This window comes from Ictidomys tridecemlineatus, chromosome 13 (assembly GCF_052094955.1).
Source record: "Ictidomys tridecemlineatus isolate mIctTri1 chromosome 13, mIctTri1.hap1, whole genome shotgun sequence".
Lineage (NCBI taxonomy): Eukaryota > Metazoa > Chordata > Mammalia > Rodentia > Sciuridae > Ictidomys > Ictidomys tridecemlineatus.
The window spans coordinates 57,734,526-57,752,122 of NC_135489.1; the positions used below are offsets into that span (position 1 = coordinate 57,734,526).

At 41.7% G+C, this 17,597-nt stretch overlaps 1 pseudogene; it reads left to right on the forward strand.

Moving 5' to 3' along the window:
* Positions 1–13,724: 13,724 nt before the first annotated feature.
* On the forward strand, positions 13,725–15,896 carry LOC101967516 (uncharacterized; annotated as a pseudogene).
* Positions 15,897–17,597: the final 1,701 nt, after the last annotated feature.

Sequence of the window (17,597 nt, forward strand, 5' to 3'; positions counted from 1 at the left end):
TGCATAGTTTTGTCACTTCTTGAGAGCTTTCTTTCTTTCTTTCTTTTGCAGGATAATAGTAAATGTATATATTTTAATTGCATTGGTATTTTGAAAGTGTCAGTGACTATGCCATTGGACCAACAGCATTTTCTAGCAACAGGGTGCCTAATAATGTCTTGATTTTTCTTTGGGGCTCACTATATAGGTTTTTCCCCAGCGGTAGAGGTAGTACAAGTGATCAATCATTGATGTCATTGCAATAGTTATTTTTTTAAAATAAATTTATAAAAATACTAAAAAAATAAAGTAAGTTGTTCAGAAGGCAGTGAGTTCATGCCTGAATCTGAAAAAAAAAATGGAAGATGGCCATGGTCTTGAAGGACCTTGAAGGAATTACAGCCTGGATATGCAGTTGTTGCAAGGTACTTCCAGATGTGTAGGGTTCTCTGAATGTGAAACTTGCTGAGTTCCTTCACATCTCTGTAGCCTGAGCTGAACACAAACACACCAGGTGGGTTCAATCTTCTAAACACAGAGGACCCTCCCACCCAGGGCACACAATATTCACAGGGCACAGCCAGGAAAAGATAGAGTAAGTGGGGTATACACAAAGAAATTGTAGGGAATAGGATCTTAGAGGCAATTTTCAGCAACAGTGATAGGGTGGAGACAAAGAAAACTTTTAGTGGCTTCATGGTGATCTCTATTGATGAGAGTTGTTGAGAGCCACAGCCAAAGGGGCCCCAGCAAACTTCCAGCTGCCAGCAAGCTTCAGACTGCCCCAGCAACATCTAGCTGATTGGCTCCTCTGCGGTGATGTTCATTGGGCTGTTTCCCTGCCCTTCAGACTGCCAGCTGATGATTGGCTCACAGCTGCCCCAGCAACATCTAGCTGATTGGCTCCTCCACGGAGCTGCTCATTGGGTGACTTCTTTGGCTCTGCCCACGCAACCCAGCCAATCGGCCTCAAGAGGAGGAGGATTGTGGGAGGTTGACAGGCTGGTGTTGGGGAGAGAGGCTTGTGGAAGCCGGTGGTGGCAGTTGGGCTCTGAGGGTTTTTCCCTGGAGCTGTTTTGTTTGGCGTTTGTAGTTCTAAAAATAAAGTTAGTTTCTTTTTGACAAGTGGCTCCTGATTTGTGCCCAGGCAGACTGCGGCAAGAGTCTTCTCCATGCAAGTAAAATGAACCCCATCAAACACGTTTATGAAAGTTGTCTTCCCTGGTTCATGCACCTTTTAAAGTTTATAGGGGTCTATCCCAGCAATGGCCCTCTCCCACCCAGATAACCCTGGTACCTAAGCAGGATAATCATTAGTCTCTTGGCACAGGGTTACTATCAGGTCAACTCTAATAGAAAACATGCTTTTGTTCTCTTATGAGCTCATCCTGACATCCACACATTTATCTGAGTCACAGTCAATGGGCTCTAATAAGCCCGATGCTGGGACTGAAGTCAGATGTCTGCATCATAGGATGCAACTCATAGGTGGAGTAGAGACCCACAGGCCAACACTGGGTGCTGGCACCCAGAAACTTCCATTTCTCCTGGGGTGTTGCAACCACTAGAAGTGGCACAACACTGCCAGTAAAACAGTGAAGGGAACACTCAGCATTGCACTCCAGCCAGTGGGTGTCCTTTATGTACATATCACATCTTCACACTTGATCTTACTCAGAGCCTTCCATAGCTCCCTATTGCAGCTGAAATGTCTCAGCTACCTGATTACAAGAGATGTATACAGGGAAATGACTGGAACAGTCTGGAATCTTCTGTCACATTTGAGGCTGAATCAGCATCTAGAGCCAATAAAATTTGACGTAGTAAGACATAGAGGAGGTAGCAAATGCCAGACCCAGAAGTAGACAGCAAGTGTGGAGCTGTGAACTCCCAGACTATGACAAACAGCCAAAGAATTTCAAGAAGATTCCAGGGTCCAGAAGCAGGTCTGGTGCAGATGAAAAAATTGTCACAGTTCGTACTTGTGGTGCTGAGTAGCAAAAGGCACAGATAGCAACAGGTAGAGTAATTGGGGTATACATAGAAAAATTGTAGGGAATAGGGTCTTAGAGCTGATTTTTAGCAACAGTGATAGGGTAGGGGATAAAGTAAAATTTTAGTGGCTTTGTAGGGGTAAAGTATCATCACCCGTAGTCTTATTAAGCATCCTGGAGTTAACCTTCTGGGCCTTTGGTTTGTTAGCTGTCCAGTGAAGATTTTGCAGGGGCTTTTCCCTCTACCATTAGTTTTCTTTCTGGCTGAAGCTTTGAGGACACTCCCTCAAGCAGGCCCCTCCTGAAGGGCTTCCTGCTCTTGCAGCTGAAGCTGATGCCTTTCCAGGTCTCAGTGACATCACTGTGATTTGGTTCCCCAGGTCTGGGCCTCTTCTTCCAGCAGTGTAACCAGCTATGCTCTCAGAGGGCTTTGATATGTTAGTTTTACATTCCTGTGATGAAATGCTGGAGATAACCAACTTCAAATAGGAAAGGTGTGTTGTCACAGTGTCAGTGGTGTCAGCCCATGGTCACTTGGCCCTGTTGCTCTGGGCCTTTGTTGGCAAAGTATATCAGGGCAGAAATTTGGGGAGAAGAGGCCTGCTCACCTCCCTGAAATAAGAAAGAGAAGGAGATCTGGGAAGTGTCTGGGGTACCTAACTTTCTCCCACTACATGTCACCTCCTGAAGTTTCAACCACCTCCCCAAAGGGTCACACACTGGGAGTCAAAACTTTAGAACAGAGGCCTTGGGTTCATTTATCTTCTCAGTAACTCCATTCTGTGCAGAGTTGTCATTCCCTCATTATACAAAAGTACAGAGAAGTTAAACAACTTGCCCTAGGTCACACAGTTTATAAGCAAAGACATTCCAAAGGAAAGACCTAAGTCCCCCATATATCCATACAAATTAAAAGACCACTTAAATAGCTCATGGGTGACTTAGCTAATGAATTTAGCTATTTATTCTACATCTTCCTCCATTAGTATTTTCCATCTGTTTACAGAAATTCTCCGATAATTGTACAGCTGTTCCTTACAGAACTGATATTTACATAAATTACCTGCTTATTGAGGTATCAAGTAATTCCCACCCCCTAGAAGTCAGGGTAGGTGAGAAATGGGAGGTGATTAAATATGAGACAAGTTGTGAGCAGGTGGTAATTGTTCTCTCCAGATGCCTATTTCAAAGCAGGTAGAAGGGAAGTGTCCATATCTGAACCTCCTCCTCTATCATTCATAAAGTCCTTGTTGATTCCCAACAACTAGATATCCAGAGTTAAATTTGGGATGTTCCCTTTGAAGAATAATGCAGAGGCTGTCTCTTAAAAGCAGGAATTAAGCTGAATGCCATGGTGGACTTCAGGGTGTGTCCGATTCTGATGTCATCTGTGCCAAGTGAGGTAGTAAGATCCATACTTAGGATTGCATGTAATTTTAAACCCAGAGCATTGGAAGTATGTGTATTTCTCTGGTTTCTCCCTTGCTCCAGAGGCAACCAGCTTCACAAGAAGAACACCTACCTACCATTGATGCTTCCTCATGATACACACAGAACTTTCTCTGGAGATTATAAAATATCTGTATATATTAACTCATAGTCTGAAAAAGAGTTGAAATGGCATTCTGTTAAAAAAATTTTCTTGGAGTCAGGGATTGTAGCTCAGTGGTAAAGCATTTGCCCAGCATGTGTGAAGCCCTCAGTTCAATGCTCAGCACAACTTAAAAAGAAATAAAAAAATAATAAAGATATCACGTGTATCTATAACTAAAAAAAAATTAAAAGTAAAAGCAGTGTTTAAAAAAATTGCTTGGAATGCAATTGTTCTCCTTGTCCCTCTTCCCACTCCCAACAGAGGTGCAGTCAATAGGAGGTGCAGTCTCCACTGTGAAGGATGCTCTCATTCTGATTAGGAAAACTCACATGAGAGGCTGAGAATTATAATGATTGGATGTAGCCCACATCAGAGTCCACAATACTAGATGGACAAAATACTAGCAAAGGAAATTATTTAAGAATCATAGTAAAGAATTGAGCATTTAAAAGTATCTATTATCTACAAGAATCATTATTTCCAAGATTGGTTTTATGTTTGGACACAAAGCCTAAGGCCTGGCCTATAGAAATTAAAACAACAAAAACAAAAACAAAAACAAACAAACAAAAAAACAGAAAACAAAACAAAACAAAAAAGTGTGTGGAGTGAACTAAAGTCACCCATACACAAAGTGGGTGAATAACATTTCAGTAACCATTCAAGGTCACTGAATCAAAGGGAAAATAAGATTTACCATTGGATAAGCATTAAACAGAATCATGTTTTAGGAAATTATTGAGATATAATAATACATAATTACTCTTTTCATGCAGAACATAAAAATATATAGTTCTATTGAACTGGTGAAATACATTTTGAAATTTTCAATTTCTTTAATGAGCAGGGCAAAACAAAAGAAGATGAAAAGGGAAGAAAGGGATGTAAGAAAAAAAAAAGGTATGCCAATGTGGAAGGAAGTTGATGTGGAAAATAAAATGGCCTGAAGAAGAAGGAGAAGATAGAAGAAACCTGTGCAAAAAGATAGGGAGGGGCCCAGCACAGTTGAGCAAGCTCAACAACTTGGAAGTTGTAGCTGGAGGATCACAAGCTCAAAGCCAGAATCAGCAAAAACTGGTGCTAAGCAATTGACTGAGATCCTGCCTCTAAATAAAATAGTTTGGGGATGTGGCTCAATGGTTGAGTGCCAGGTACAAAAACAAAAACAAAAAAAGATAGGGAGGGAACACCATTAGGGAATGTACATTGATTTTAAAACTTAAAGTTGCACTTCTTTCTATACACATTGTTTCAAATCACCATTTCCCATGCAAATATATCTAGAATTTATTTTAAATGACAATTATAATTAATTTGAGGGCTTTTAGGCTCTTTGTTGCTAAATTTGTTTTATGTATAATTTAATGTTGTTCTTTCAATTACTAAGGACAACTGTGTTTTTTTTACAAAGCCCAGTGGTTGATTCATGATATAGAAATTTGTAGATGAATTTCTGAAAATATACTAAGAAAACCAAAAAGAGCTACTTATTTTTCAGGGTCAAATCAAGCTATGAGGCTAAGGTATTGGAAGAATGTAAAAGTTATAACAAATTGTAACCTCAACAATGATGTCCCTTGCTCATTAAGAAGCTTTAAAATTAACTGTGACATAATTTATGTAAATTTTTTTAAAGATTTCCATGTTTTACAGGAGCTTAATATCTAAGCTTTCATCTAAGCATTAGGTCAGCAATTGATAAACCTTTTTAATTGGGGGGGATGACATTTACTATAGGATAATCAAAAAAAAAATACAAGGGATTTGTTTTCAAAGGATCATCCTGAAAAGGCCCAGTACATACAAGATTACTAATGGGCAGAAAAGACCAAATGCAAAGTGTTAAAAAGTGAAAATTTTGTCAAAATGTGGAATTGGTTAAGGATAAATTATTTTCTATCAGTAGTTGCACAAATTACAGCCTGTGGTTCTTTCTTGAAATTGATTTGAAACACTAAGGGCAGAGTAATTTTATGATTTTTAGCACTTGTATGATATTTCACTGGTCAGTCAAGGTACTAGGCCTGAATGAGAAAAGAGGTCAAATTGAAATTTTGGAGATTTACAAATGTTTTCATGTTTATTAGAGTTTCATGTTATTTGTCTTTCAATTTTGCTATATATGCCAGCTCTGCTTGCTAAAAATGTGTATTATTTTATGAATTTTGTGACTTGTAGTCACTTTAAACCACAAAAAAGGCTTAAAAATGAAAGTTTTATGTTATTTTTTACATTCTAGAATGAGCTTAAAACTTGCATTGCTAATTAAAGTATTAAATGCAATTGCTAATTAAACACACACACACACACACACACACACACACACACACACACATTCAGTACTGTGGACCTAACTCAAAGTTACTTGATGCTAGGCCAAATGCTTTACTACTGAGCTACGTTCCCAAATTTCCCAAAATTTTATTTTTAATTTGCTACAGGATTGCACTAAATTGCTCAGGCTGCCATTGAACTTGTGATACTCCTACCTCAGCCTCCTGAGTAATGGGATTATAGGCATGGGCAACTGAGTCTTGGTCATTCTTCTATTTTTTTGTTGTCTCTACATCTACTTTAAATATGCTTATTTTTTAGTGTGTTAGAAGCAGGGCTCATTCACTCTTGACACTCTTCATCCTCCTAGTTCCTCAAAGTGGTCCATCTAGATATCTGACTCACAACCACCTCTTGGTGAACATCTCCTCATGGGACAGTAAGACACAAATATTTGAAGCTCTCCACTCAGCCCCACAACCTACATAGACAGTGCAAATCTGTCACAGTGACCATCACTCAGTCACAGTGTGATCACCTGGAACTCATTCTGCCTGCTTAAAACCAGTAAATAAAACTCCCCACAGGACACCTGTTTGTCAATAATATCTTGAACACAATAAAGGTCTAGACACAGGGGTCTCTTGCTTTTAATTTCTTTTTCTTTCTCTCTTTGAATGCTTGACTCCAACCTGTAAGTACTAAAATGTTTATTTCCATCTCGTATCTCTCCTAATCATTGGAGAGATCCTAAATTGTAACAAAGTGCTTCTTAATTTCTCAGTTTTTACCTTTAGGAAGAAAGAGAAACCTTCTGTAATTTTTTTTTTTCATTTCTGAGTTTGAGTCCAAGAAATATACACTTATATTTAAAGCCATATTTTCACTCTGGTTCTTAATACTTTTGTTTGCAAAATATTCTTAATACAAGATTAAAAACACTAAGGGAAATGAATTTTTGTAAAATATCCATTTCTCTGTAATGGCATATGATTGGGAGAAAATTACACACCTTCATTAGTATACTATTTTTAAGATATCTAAAATTACCTTGACATATTTGTATTTTTTGCAGAAAATAATCAGAAGAAACCAATTTTTGTGCATGTGTTGTGCATACCTATATTTCTAGAAGTTTGGAAGGATGAATCAGAAGAATCACAAATTCAAAGATAGCCTCAGCAAAAGTGAGGCACAAAGCAACTCAGTGTGACCCTGTCTCTAAATCAAACACAAAATAGGGGTAGGGAGGTGGTGCAATGGTTGAGTATTCAGAGTTCAATAGCTGGTAAACACACACACACACACACCCACACACATACACACACACAAAATGCGATTTTTTTCTGGTATATTTTAGAGCAGAATGCATTTTTATTCATTTTACACAATTGCAGCACAACTTCTCATTTCTCATCTACATGATGTAGCATTGCACCACATGTTCAGTCATACATTTGTCCTGGGTAATGATGTCCATCTTATTCCACCATCTTTCCTGCCCCAATGCCCTTGACACATTTCCCTCCTCTTTGCCCAATCAAACTTCCTCCATTTTTCCCACTTCCCCCACCTCCCCATTATGGATCATATCAGCATCTACTTATCATAGAGAACACTCATCATTTGTTTTTTGGGATTGGCTAACTTTGTTTAGCATGATATTCTCCAGCTCCATCCATTTCCCTGAAAATTCCATAATTTTATTCTCTTTCAATGCTGAGTAATATTCCATTGTGTGTACATACCATGGTTTCTTTATCCTTTCATAAATTGAAGAGCATCTAGTTTGGTTGCACAGTTTAGCTCCTGTGAATTGAACTGCTGTAAACATTGATGTGGCTGAGTTACTACAGTAATGCTGATTTTAAGTCTTTGCTTATAGACAGAGGAGTGGGATAACCAGGCAGATATTCTAATATGAAGTTAAAAAGTAGGAAGAAGATTATGTTCACATTATAATCAAATACACAGGAAAATAGATATAATTAGGGCAGTAATAAAAGGATATGCAAATAGAAGAAGTCACTAAATACAGTGGGAACTATGGCATTTTTCCTTCCTATCAATTCTGTTATTTCCATTAATATGAATTTGTGACCTGCTCAATAACAGGAATTTCAAAACAAATTGTTATAGAACTGAATTCAAAAAGTATTTTTGCTTTCAGCACTTACAATTTTACACTGGCCAATACTATTTCCAAGTCTATTCGCACACACATGAATATACACACGTACAAACACACCAAATAGAATCATGAAATACAACCAGAAGAAACTGCTGAAAGCAGCACCTATTATCTCCAAACAAAACCTCATAGAAGAATTTGAAAAATATCAACAAGATTAAACTTTCAGATCATACACTCACTATGCTTTTTCTACAGCCCAGATGTACTTCTAACTGGTGCACAAAACTTAAATCCATAAGACACATTAGGTTAGGACTATTTTAATTCATTTAATGCTGCTAATTTCCATTTGTCTGTAAGATCAGGGCAATAGGGATAATAGTGGGAATTCTGCATTGTCATAGAAGATACAGAAATGTGTGTGTATGTGTGTGTTTGTGTATCTATCTATATACATATATATCCCAAAGTATGTACTGACTTGATGTGGATATTTTATGCTAAATGCTCACCTAAATCAAGCAAGGCTCTGCCTTTCTGGGAATTGTTATGTGGGTATCATATTGAAACCTTGAGATTATTGAACAGATTTTTAAGTATTTCATTAAATATCACAAATAATTAAAATAAAATGAGACACTTTTAATGAAACTATTTCTCATTTATTTATAAAATTCTTCCTGTGCAAATAAAATTTGTTAAGTTATTTCATTATAATGGTACATTTTTTTACTTAATAAATATTTTTATTTGACCAAGAAAATTGTCAAAAGTTACTTGTTAGGCCTGTGAAGATTGCTAAAGTCATTATGATTGAGCTGAAAAGGGTACCACAGTAAAAGAAAGCCTATTTTAACCAAATTAATGATTTGATTTTGCTTCTAATCATAGGCTAAGCAACAAAATTATAAATTGGAATCTATGGCAGTTCCCCTCTTTGTGGTATGACTTAGTTTCAAGCTCTTAGGAGTACACCTTCTAAAGTCAGTTTGACAAATTGTTTCTTCTATAGGTAATAGCCTTATTATTTTAAATTAATTTAATTTCTTATATTAGAATTGATACTAGTATAGTCATTAATGAATGAAAGTTGTAAAATTTGTAAAATAAATGCAATATGAAATTAACAAGAAGAGAAACATAATTAGTATAAAGGCTATAAATTAAGAAATGTAACTTTATATAATTGAGCTTTCTCTCTCTATATATATATATGTGTGTACGTATATGTGTGTGTATATATATATATATATATATATATTATTGTTTAAGTATATAGTAAGCTGTATAATAAAAATAAGTTAATGGTACTCTTTAATCTTGTTGGTTCACAATTTGCCAGTTCAAGTTTGAAGAACATAACTTTAAGTGTAATCTATTTCACCAAATTGGATTCCATTTTCCACCTAAATCTGTAATCATGCTTTTATTGAGGGAAAATCTTCAGTAGTAATAATTTGTGTATAACAATATCTTTATTCTCAGTACTTTTATTCTTCAAAGAGTAAACTTCCTCCATACCATGTTTCTCATATCTAGAAATACAATGTTACTCTAATTATCGATTTCAGAATATATTTCATAAATTTTTCACATGACAACAGAGAGAAACATGATCATGCAAGTACCTGAAATCAATCTGTATGAATTCATTATTTCACCCTTATCTACAGCAATTCCAGCCTAAAGTAACAGCTTTAGGTAAAGGGCATTCCTTGAGAATGAAAAGCTATCAGTAGAATTATGGATGGTTTCATGTGGAACATTGCAGATTGCAAAGACAGACACATTACCACACTTCTTCACATCTAAGAATGGTATATCCTCACTTTGTAATTTTTCTGAAACTTAGTTCAAAGATAGGAGTACAGAGTACTGTTCAAATTCATGTAGCAATAATGAGATGGTGAGGAGTTCTATGACAAGTGAAATATGCACACACTCATACACACACACAACACTCACAAAGTTTTCTACTTGTTGTACTCTGTATTTTAATTAGCAACTCATTTTTACCACTTATCAGTGAAAAAGTTTTTAAAATCACTCTTAAGCTCACAGCAATCAGAGAAAGATAATTAGAAATGAAAAGTGTAGTCACAATACCAATGGTTTTGTCTATGTAACAGGCTAATCACGTATATGGCAGTTCCCCTCTTTGTGGTATGACTTAATTTCAAGCTCTTAGGAGTACAGCTTCTAGGTGTTTCCAGAAATGGCCATTCCATTGAACATGTACAAATTTTAGTAAACCTAGAGCTGAATTACTTCACTGTGGCCTGAGAGAAGTCCTTGACTCCATTGAAGGCCATGCAAGGTCAAGAAGAAATAAGGCAGGCCACAGGTACTGCCTCCACTCCAGCAGGAAAAATCTGGCTGGCAAAAAGTCCCCTCCAAGCTTCCCACAGAATTTTCAGTCTATTACAGAAGTTTCATGAGTTTTGGTCTCTTCACATAGAACTTCCCATATGAAAACTCATCTCTAATTAGACTGTAAGGATCTGACTGTGGAAATGTACAGGACAGTGCTCCTCTGGTAAGCAAACTTCCAACGGCACCCTGATTTCCACATTTGGAGTGTTTTGTAGTTTCTCCCAGGAACTAGTAAGATAATGAATGCATGTGCAATGCCTAGTTGCTGTGGCAATGACCTGCATGAGGAGGATCTATGCTAGAGTCTTAACAGCTTTGACCTTGATCTCAGGCACTCAGCTCCTGGAAATAAAAAACTCTCTCACTGGTGAAACACAGTGTTTCACCACCCTATGCTGTGCTTGAACTTGTCCACATAACAGTAACTTTAAACCACGGACTTTCTTGAGAACTACACAAAGCTCCTAACATTGCACATTACAAGTATAGGATGTAACTGAGGAATAAGCTTTATGATGTTGCTAACTCTGTAACCTGCCTAATAACACAATGCACAATAATGTACTACTAATGCCAGTGACCTAATATAACTTATTGATATGAATAAGGCCGACAGCTTGGACAAGAGCTTTCTGCCTTTCTGCCATTCTGCCACCCTGCTATTCTGCCACTTTGCCTCTGCACCTTGCTTCTGTCTCCTTTTGATTCTCTTTATATTCTACTGCTTGTGGGACATCATATAAATAATACAAATAACTGATGCTCATTTTCCCCATGAGAGGCTGAACACTGTTTTAAGGTCATTTAACTACAGTTGTCACCAGGCTTTTGAATATTTAGAATTTGCTTCCTTTATGATTGTCATTTGCCTCTTGCTGCATTCTCTCTTTCTCTCTGTGTCTCTGACTCTCTTGATACAGTAGGATACACACCCTTCCCCCCATTCATGATATCAATTTCCAAGGATTAAGTAACCAAAGGTCAATGAAAATTGTGAGTAAAATATAATAATTAGAGACAGAGAGAGAGAGGGAGAGAGAGAGAGAGAGAGAGAGAGAGAGAGAGAGAGAGAGAGAGAGAGAGAGAGAGAAACAACCATCTAAAACTTAAAACAATGTTACTTTATTATTTTTCTATTTTATTATTATTATTGTGGTTTAGATATCCCCAAAAGCTCATGTGTGAAATCATGCAAGAATGGGTCAGCAGTGAAATGACTAGATAATGAGAGATTTAACAATTGGATTAATGCACTACAAGAATTAACTGTGTGGTAACTGTAGGCAAGTAGAGTGTGGTTGGAAAAAGTATGACCCTGGGAACATGCCTTTGGGGTTTGTATTGTGTCCCTAATGGAATGATATCTCTTTCTCTTCCTCCCTCCTTCCTAATCCTTATGGTTACCATGTCCTGAGCTACTTTTCTCCACCACACTCTTCCTCCATGATATTCTACCTCAGCTCAGGCCAGAGCTATGGTGTTTGTTGTCCATGCACTGACACATCTGACACCAGGAGCCAAAATAAACTATACCTGTCTTGTCACAGCAACAAAAAAGTTAATGATGCACATTTAATTATTGGCTGTATTCACACACAACCCCTACTGTGAGATAGTCTGAGTTTATAGCACAGCCACCCAAAGAGGGCTTCAAAGTTTAGTCAGTCCTTCACAAACTACCCTGAACTTGTAGTGGACTGATTGTGAAAGAAGAGGCAGAGGTAGGGAGGAAAGAATAAAGAGTTTTGTTTGATATACATTAATCTGAAGAGTCCTGCTGGGTATCAATTCAAGACCTCAGAGGGAACTTCACTGGAAAGAACCTGAGTGGTGATGTGAAGCAGGGATCTAAGGAATCTCTACAGAATGAGTTGGGGCCATGGGTGAAAGCCTTTGTTCATCCATGCTTAGACTTGGAGACCAGAAAGGTATATGGATTTGAGAAAAGAAAAGTTAGCCCAAAGTGACCATCAGCTAAGCAGGTACAGATGGCAGAGGGGGACAGTTGTCCCAGGAACAAGCGCAGAGACTACAGCTTGAACAAGGCCAATGTCAAGGGAGGGCTATGAGATGAGAAGCTTATGTAAATATCAATGACCAGACAATCTTCTCATAGGAATGTACAGGAATAAGGTGCAGGTGGGGTGCCAGTACTATGGGCTTTTAGATGAGAAGTTTCACAGTATGTTGGTATTCTGAAGGAAAAGCTACAAGTACTAGGGTAGCTCAAGATAGAGAGGACACCATCAATGAAGAGGTTGTGCTGAGGAGGCTGTTCAAACTACAGGGTATGGGGGAAAACAGTGATGTTAAGTAGAGAAACAATTCCACAGCACACCTTAAGACATGGCACAAAAGACTTTATTCCTGATCAATTTATACACCAGGTACAGGGAGCACTGCAATGAAATCCTACTACACATGGGAAAAAGAGATTGGGCTAATCTCTGCATAGAGCAAGGACAAATGGATACAGAGTCAAAAAACAGGGTGGGGAACAGTGAATAGAATATGGGTTAAGAGAGATAGAGACATGAGGAGATTATGGTTCAACCAATCAAAGAAGATTCTACTGAAGATAGGCCTAGGTGATCAGAGATGTTGCCAAGGCATGGCAGAGTCTGAGGAACCTGATCAGATTTGGAGAACTGTGCAATCTGAATTTGACATTGAAGTGCACAGAGGAGCATAGAGCAGAGTTCAAGGACCTGACTACTGCTTGGCCCAGCCAAGAATCCCTGTCAGTGCAAACCAGACAGGGAGTGCATGGGGCTCTATTTCTGGGATGGTGTAGTCATGGGGTGATGGGGTGTTGTGGACTGAGCTGGGGCTGCCCTGAATGTAGACCATGTCTCTGTTTCTCTCCCAGCTTGGTGAAGTACAGAAGCGCCTACTAGGTCTGGGTTTCACCAGGGTAAGCAAGACAAAAGGATGGGGGAAACAAAAACATACATTTAATGGACATGCCTGGAGGCTGTTAGGAAAGAACAAGGACCCCAGCAGACTGTAGAGAAAGGGATAGTTAGAAGCTGAGTGTTCAGGTCATGTTTCTCTCCCAACCCTGATGCCCACCCTGGTGTGTCACTGCACAAAGCCCTGCAGCATTCCATTGCTTGACGAGCCTGAGTCTGGCGCCAAGTTGAATCCATTCTGTAATGATGCCATCCTGCAGTGTGCTCTGAAACTCTGGGCTCTAGTGCCTCATTCTATGGCCAGATTTCTGCCTGAGGAGATCGGGATTCATGAAAAAGCTTGACTGGTCTCCTCCCTGTTCCCAGCCTGATAGATGAGGGACTTGGGTTTGAGGTGTTGCAGACTGTCCTGCTCTGGCTCCCCAGCAACAGCCAGGGGTCCCCATTTGGTGGGGGGTCCTGCCATGACCACCTCCCTGCTGCCCTCAGCCACACCCTTCTGCCCGCTCTCCTGCCATGGTTGCCTATCACTGGCTTATCAGAGGCCTTCTCCCCCTTCTCCAACCCCCTAGGCGGTGGCATGGGCAGCCAGGCCGCCTCAGCTTCCTCTTCCTCCCAGTTCCTGGCGCATCAGCATACCATGCAGGATGAGCTGCTACTGGGGCTGACACAGCAGCCGGCGAGGCCACGGAGAAACTCCCCAACCACCACCCTGGTAGCGGCACGAACGTGGGAGTGACCCACCTCCTCCCCTCCCAGGACTTCAAACCCAGTCTGCACCACAAAAAACTCCACCTCCTCCACCTCCTCCTGCTGCTGCTCCTGCACCTCCTGCCTGCAGGACTACACTAAGCAGCAGCAACCACAGCAGCGGAGCAGCCAGAAGAGGAAAGAGTTCAGCCCTCCCCACCATCCCCTCCCTCTGGACTAGAAGCCCCCGCAGCTCCACTGCCTGGCCCAATTCAGCCCGCCACCGCCGCCGTCTCCTGGCATGCTCCTCCAGTCGACGAAGCTTGCCCGGCGCCAGCAGTTGCAGCAGCCACAGCAGTTCAGCCTACCGCAGCCGCAGCACCTCCCGCTGCAGGACTTCACTCCGGGGCAGCGCCTGGCCAACCTGTCCCTGCTCCTGCAGCTCCAGCCCTCGCCGCCCGCAATCCATCCGTGCCACCAGGGAGGCGCAGCCCTTGCAAGACCCCGGCTGCGGGCGAGGGCAGCACCGCTGAGTCGAGTCCCCCAATGCGGGCTTGGCCTCCTCGACGCCTCAGGTGAACCCCCTGCCCAGCTCCTTGGAGTCCCCCAACCACCAAGTGCTCAACAGTCCTGGTAACCTCCTGTCCGGCGGGGCGCTTGTTGTGATCGCCTTCAGCAGCCTGTAGAGTCCGGACTTCCACACCCGGGAGGGGGCGGAGTCCCCTGAAGCGGAGGGGAAGCGGCTCTGCGTCGCCGCCACTGCTCCCTGGCTTTGGTACCCACTGGTCGGTGCAGACTGCGTCGCAGACGACGCAGCTCCAGCAGCTTCTGGCGCCCCAGCTGCCGCCGCTGCCCCAGCAGTCGCCATAGCCGCAGCCACAGGCGCCCCGCTCCTCGGCCACCACCCTGGGCGAGGGCGGCGGCGGCAGGCTCAGCGCCATGCTGCCGCCCAGCCCCGACTCCTCGGAGAATGGCTTCTACCTCTGGCTCCCATCGTCCATGAATCCGGCCTTCTTCCCAAGATTCTCGCCCATGTTGCCGCTCGGCTGTGCGGGGCTCAGCGTGCTGGCGAGCGGCGGCGGCGGCGGCGGCGGAGACGATTTCAGCGGCCCCTTCTCGGTGACCCCTTCTCGGCGACCGCCGTGACCCCGCCGCCGCCCGCCATCAATTTACCTCAGTAGTAGCCCCGGCCGCTCGCGGCGCCACAGCAGCCTCGGTGCCGGAGGTCTCCCATCAGCCTGCAGCTCCAGCAGCAGCACCAGGTGGCGGCTGCCGCCTTCCTGCAGCAGAGGAACTCATACAACCACCACCAGCCTCTTCTGAAAGAATCCCCTTAGAGCAAACACCAGAGCAGTGGCTGGGACACTGGAAGCATGTCCTGGGGAGCAGTGCATGGCAGAGATCATCCTAGAACTGGAAACATGGGAATTCCCGGAACCATGAATCAGATATCTCCATTGAAGAAACCATTCTCTGGTAATGTCATAGCACCACCGAAATTTACTGGCTCTACTCCATCACTGACTCCAAAATCTTGGATTGAAGATAATGTGTTCAGAACAGACAACAATAGTAATACACTCTTACCCTTACAGGTGAGATGTAGTTTGCAGTTGTCAGCTTGGGACTCAGATTCACTCCAAGAGAGTTGGTGCACTGCAGCCAGAACATCCAGAAGAGACCAGGATCGAAGTAGAATGCATGACAGTTTAAATATGCACTCTTTGGAAAATTCCCTCATTGATATTCTGAGAACAGAGCATGATCCCCTTAAGGGTCGATTGAGTTATCCACATCCAGGAACTGACAATCTGTTGATGTTAAATGCTGTGGATAAAACTCTGAAAAATATTACTAAGAAACCAGGATCAAATTGCAAAGTCACTTCTTACAGGAAAGGTCTTCAAGCTATTCTCAGAGCCTTCTTGCTAGCTTTAAATACATGAAGAAGTTCACTCATCAATAATATATTTTAATATGCATGTATATATTAAATGTACATATATATGGATCAAATAGCCAATCTTTATTTTTTTTGTGTAAAGTTCCTTTGTATAAATGCTTTATCAAATGTATGTTCATGAAATTTGATGTTGTAAATACAATTTTTTTATTTAAAAAAAAAAAAAGCCCGACTGGGAGGAAAATATGGGAGCTGGATCTGCATGGCAAAATTTCTAGGTAATCTGGGACCCACTAATTCTGAGAAGGTCAACACAGCCAGGCTTTAGGCCATCAAGTGAATTGAGGTGGCTGAATTCCTTTCTAATGCTCATGTCCAATAGTTCTGATTCCAAATTCAAAGTGAACTCCACTTAGATGCAGAAAGTGGCCCAGTTTCTGCCTTGGCTTGGGTCCTTACAGCAGCCCTGTTGAGCATTCAGCCACGACCTGCTCTGCACTGAGGTGATAGGTCCTCCTGACACTTGATGGACACTGATAATTGCCTGTTCTGAAGCATCAGGAGACAGAGAAAGGATTCAGGCCTGTGACCCTGAGGTATCAACAGAGTACCACATGTGTACCTAGCATTGTGCTTGGCTCATGGGAGCAGATGCAGGTCCTACATCCTGAATTGCTACTGTTACAAAGTAGGACATATCCATGTGACAGGAAAGGCACAGTCTTCAAATGGCCCACCACAGTCTAGACAACAGAAGGAAGATGGAGAGCCCTTCATTCCAGGTACTACCATATTCCACTACACATTGTGTGATGAATATTTGACCTTGCATCCACTGGATCCTCCCTTATGGAGGCCCAGAGGACCCCATTTCATGGGGTTCTGTCACTTGCACAAGGTGACACAATTATAGAAGCCCAGGCTTGATAAGCCACTCAAGACATGTCACAACTCTCTCTACAAATGTTCTTATACCCAGCAAGGAGGTCCATGGGGCATTATACAACACCTGGAAATTCTCTAGGGTAAATTTCATGGGGTGATTGGTCTTTTATTTTATTCACAATACATATGATCTAATGACTTATAAACAAGGAAATCTCACACAGTCCGTTAAATTAAAGTAATGCTCACCAGTTATTATGTGACAGGACAGGAAAGTATTCACAGGCCACTCTCTCCATCTCTCTAGTGGATGGTGAAGGCCAAGTTGTGCCTCCTTGGGCCTTCCTGATCAACATGACTGACTCTTTTAGACTCCAAAAAATATCACCAAGGTGGTGAAAGTTTGAGGGCAGTAATGCAATTCCCACCATACTGTGGTCCATATTGGGGAGGCAAGGGTAGTGGCTCCCTCCTTCATTCCTGCCTCCAACAGCCTCCACACCTCTACTCCTGCAATCCCGGAACCAACCTCCATGAAGGACATCATGCTCAGAACACCTGGCAACCTTCCCTCTCAGAAGCTCTTTTTAAACTTCTGTCCTTCTGCCATTGAGAGTGACTTCGCCACTATATGCAGAGTTATGTGCAGATTGCTCAATCAATCCTGAGTTCAGCAAGGAGTACCACAGCACTCAGCAGGAGAGGAGCAACAAGTCCTGGGCACTCTCGTTCCATGAGCTTTCTTCCTCTCTCCTGCACCTAGGTGGTGGCCAGACCACAAAAGGCAGCTGAGAGTGAACAGAGAACTGTAGATTTTCCCCACAGAGTCTCAGAACTCTAGGTGACCCAAGGCACCATT